Below are 4580 nucleotides of genomic sequence, written 5' to 3' on the forward strand. Positions count from 1 at the left end.
AAAATAGAGATTGTAAATGGACTTTTGACATTTCATAATCTGAATGCCTTGATAGAAGTATATTAGGATGAAATTAAGGGAAAGGACTAATTTTTATTCAAGTCTAATTTCTCGCCAGGCTCCTTAATATGCTTATAACTTCCCAGACAATAAAACACACCATAGGTTTGATAATAGGTGGTAAGTTCTATTATCTTTGAAATTTCTCTCTGGACTGGTTATTGGAAGTGGAGTATCTATTATGACTGTTCTGTATGACATCTAATTATTCACATGCAAACATATACATACACACACACCTCCTTTTTAATTTTTCTGTGGCCCTCAGCAGCCAGATGCTCCTATTCCCTCTAACTCCCCAAAAGAAGCAAACTAAGAAAAATGCCTCCTCCAACTTCTCCTTCTCAGGTTTGCGATGAATCAAAGAATCTGATAGAATTGCATTAAGCTTACACACCCAACAACACGCCAGTGATTTCTGAACACTGATAACTCTTTAGATTCATTATGTTTTGACCTGAAGCTAGTACCAGCCATCTGGGAAGAGCTGATATTTAAGCAAACATCACTGAGCCCATTGTGACTGAGGCATTGGATCATGCTGAACTGTGAGATTTCTTTTAGGGATGAAAGGAAATAATAAGAAATCATAATAGCAAGGGACATACTTTGAGACCCAGCTTAGTTTTCTACAAAGAGAAAAAGAAAGACATTTGTTTGAAACTCCAGAGCCTTAGGGTAGTTCACTAAGTCTTAGGAATAATGTCTAATTTATCTTAGAGCAGACTGAACTCACAGCTTAAAAATTCAAAGCAAAGGTAGCTCTATTCTCAATATGTAAAAAATAACTGAATGTGAACATGACCTAAAGGAAATTAGGCTGCACATAATCATGCATTCTGGTGCACTGTGGTATTAACTTGAAAATACAGATCCTTCTTGTTGTTTTCTTTGCTGCAAAAAGCTTTATTGTTTCAATTTGAGCCAAGGCATGGGAGAGGGCTCCAGGGTGGTTAGAAGGCTGCCTATTGGTTGCAGGGAGAGGCTCAGGCAGAAGGCCAACACCAGGGGGTTGAGAAGAGCCCCTCAAAAGCCTCTGGGTTCCAAAGGCTCTTAATCATGCTTGAGGGTGAGCCTTTCGAAGAGATACTCGCCTAGCCCAGCCTGGGGGCCGGCAGCCTGCGGTGGTTAGTCAGGTGGTCGCCTATCTTCTTGACGAGTTTCACCTCCTCGTCTTAGGGAGTGGCTCTCCAGGAAGTCACAGAGATGGAGGTCTGCCCGGGCAGAACCCAGGGCATGCAGATCCAAAAGCGCCTCATTCAGGTTCTTCTCCAAGGTCATGGCGGCTTCCATGGCATCATGAGTTTTACTGCACTCATTCTGGGAAGGCTTCTGCAGGTCCTGGAAAATGGCACGGCCGCCACGCTGGTTTTGCATCTTCAGGAGACTCTCGGTGCCCTCGCGTTTCTCCTCGGCCAACTCGTGGAAGAAGGGGCCCACGCCATCCAGAGCCACATCGTCGCTGTCGAAATAGATGCCCAGAGAGAGGTAGGTGTAGGAGGCCTGCAGATGCAGGTTGGCCAGGCGGCCTCTACCTCAGTGAAATGATTCTGATGGATTTGAGAGCTCATGCTTGTTTGGCAATAAGGGGTTAAGCTCAAAACACGGTCTTGGCTGGTCTTGGAGGCCAAGGATAGCTGGGAATGTTCTGAAGGTTGCAACTGGAAAAGAGGTTGGAGGGTGACCAGAAGCTTGAAGAAGGGGCGTTCTTGGGTCTGTTCTGTCCAAACACTGTTGAAGCAAGAGAGAGATCTGAAGACTGCCAAGGGCACTGCCAGATCCTTGGGTTTTGTGGAAGGAAATATGCATTGGGGTGTAAAATGAAGCAAAGAAAGAAATGCCCTTGGAAATATGAATTGCTATAAAAATGAGCGCAGTGTAATTAAATAAGGGCCTTCTATCAATAGACTGTCCCTCACATCTGGGTATCTTGGCTGTCTTCTCTTATCAGGAAAAAAAGTGGGTCAGGGAATTATACCAAAGCAGATCTTTCCCAGATGGACAAGCTTTGAAAGAATTAAAAAAAAAAAAAAAAGTTTCCTCCTCTTTTCTAATGGCTCTCAGTGGGTATCTTTTTTTTTTTTTCTTAAATCTCCTTCTACCAGCCATTTCCCAGCTACATATCTACTTGGATTTCATCCTGGTCTGTGTTCTACTAATCCTATGTGTCTCATGAATCCATGCAGAATGGTACCCAAACCAAGCATGGGGTCCTGAAGCAGATGGGACTCCCCATTTATTCTGACTGCTGGCATTAGGGAATATCTTCTCAATGTGATGATAAAGCGAGGTTAAAAGTAAGGAGGAGACAGTTTTTCTTCCAAAAGAATATGAATATTGAAAACTTATAATTGGAACAAAAGTTTCCGCCTTTCCAGGACAATACACATGGATCTTCCCAGATATTGAGAGGAGAGAAACGGGAGAAAGCTGAGGCAATATGAGAGTGGGATTCCAGGAAACCTGGAATCTTATACTATTTCTCACTGAATCTAGGACCTTGGCAAGTGGCTGATCCCTCTGAGCCTCAGATTTTCCATTGGCAAAATAGTATTCATAGTAACAAACAGTTGAGAGGCATAGTGGTGTAATGGGGAAATACACACACTCCCAGGGTTCAAATTCTGTCTCTGCCATTATTACATGTAACACTCTGTGCCTCAGGGTTTTTTCCCCTCATTTTACATCTAGCTGAAGCTTGAACTATGTTGCTGGTTGAGAATGTCCCACTTTTTAAAAAAATTAATAGACTTTATTATTTAGACAAGTTTTAGGTTCACAGCAAATTTGAGCAAAAAGTACAGAGAGTTCTAGTACACCAGCTAGTCCTACGCATGTTCAGCCTCTCCCGCTATCAATATCCCCTACCAGAGTGGGACATAATCACCCAAAGACCACAGTTTACATTAGGGCTTACTCTTGGTGTTGTACATTCTATAGGTTTAGAGAAATGTATCATGACATATATCCACCATTGTAGTAACATGCAGAGTAGTTTCACTGCCCTAAAAATCCTCTGTGCTCCACCTATTCATCCTTCCTGCCCCCCAGCCCCTAACAACCATTGGTCTTTTCATTATCTCCAGTTTTATCTTTTCCAGAATGTCATATAGTTGGAATCTTACAATATGTAGACTTTTCAAATTGGTTTCTTTCAGTTATTAATATGTATTTAAGTTTGCTACATGTCTTTTTATGTCTTGATAGCTTATTTGTTCTTTAGTACTAAATAATGTTCTATTGTTTAAACATACCAGTTTATTTATCCATTCACCTTCTGAAGGACATTTTGATTGCTTCCAAGTTTTGGCAATTATGAATAGGACTGTCATAAACACCTGAGTGCAGGGTTTTCTGTGGCTATGAGTTTCTATTTCATTTGGGTAAATACTGAGGAGCACAATTGCTGGATCACATCGCAAGAGAAATTTTAGATTTCTTTTAAAAAATACTTTTATTGAGTATGAGTTTTGGCAGATTGTGTCTTTCAAGGAATGAGTCCATTTCACCTAGGTTATCAAATTTGTGGGTATAGAGTTGTGCATAATATTCCTTTACCTCCTTTTAATGTCCATGAGTTCTTTAGTGATGTCTCCATTTTTGTTTCTGATACTGGTAACTTGTGTCTGCTCTCTTTTTTATTTAGTTTGCCTGGCTAGAGGCTTATTGATTTTATTGATCTTTTCAAAGAAATAGCTTTTGTTTTGTTAATTTTCTCTATTGATTTCTTGTTTTCAATTTCATTGATTTCTGCTTGAATTTTTAAAAATTTTCAATTACAGTTGACATTAAAATTTTTATATTAGTTTCAGGTATGCAGTGAAGTTGTTAGACATTTATATACTTTATGAAGTGATCCCCCAATTAGCCCAGTACCCACCTGGCACTATACATAGTTATTACAACATTATAGACTATATTCCTTATACTACTGTATTTTATATTCCTGTGACTATTTTTTAAAATTATTTCTTTTTTTCTACTTACTTTGGATTTAACTTGCTCTTTTTTTCCTAGTGTTCTAAAATGGAAGCTTAGATTATTGATTTTAGATTTTTCTTCTTTCTAAATATAAGCATTCAATGCTATAAATTTCCCTCTAAGCACTGATTTTTGCTGCATCCCACAAATTCTTTTTGTATTTTTTTTATTAGTTTCAAGTATATAGTACATTGATTGGACATTTATATAGTTTCTAAAACGATCCCCCTAATTGCTCTTTCTCTCCCTGGCTCTCTACCAAGCCAATATATTAATGCTAACTGCATTCCCTATGCCATGCTCCCCGTCCCCGTGACCAGCTATCAACTACTAATTTGTACTTTTTTAACCCTTCATCCCATTCTCCCATCCCTGCAACCCCTATCCCCTCTGTCCATCACCAAATTGTCCTCTATATTTGTGAGTCAGTTTTTGATTAGTTTGTTCTTTTTGTTCCTTAGATTCCACATATAAGTGAAATCATATGATATTTATCTTTCTCTGTCTGACTTATTTCACTCAGCATAATAACCTCTATG

The 4580-nt window shown here is 39.3% G+C and overlaps 1 pseudogene; it reads right to left on the reverse strand.

Annotated features, from left to right (window-relative positions):
* Positions 1–1113: 1113 nt before the first annotated feature.
* Positions 1114–1631, reverse strand: LOC102883470 (annotated as a pseudogene).
* Between the last annotated feature and the right edge of the window lie 2949 nt (positions 1632–4580).

Source organism: Pteropus alecto, unplaced genomic scaffold (genome assembly GCF_000325575.1).
Source record: "Pteropus alecto unplaced genomic scaffold, ASM32557v1 scaffold23, whole genome shotgun sequence".
Lineage (NCBI taxonomy): Eukaryota > Metazoa > Chordata > Mammalia > Chiroptera > Pteropodidae > Pteropus > Pteropus alecto.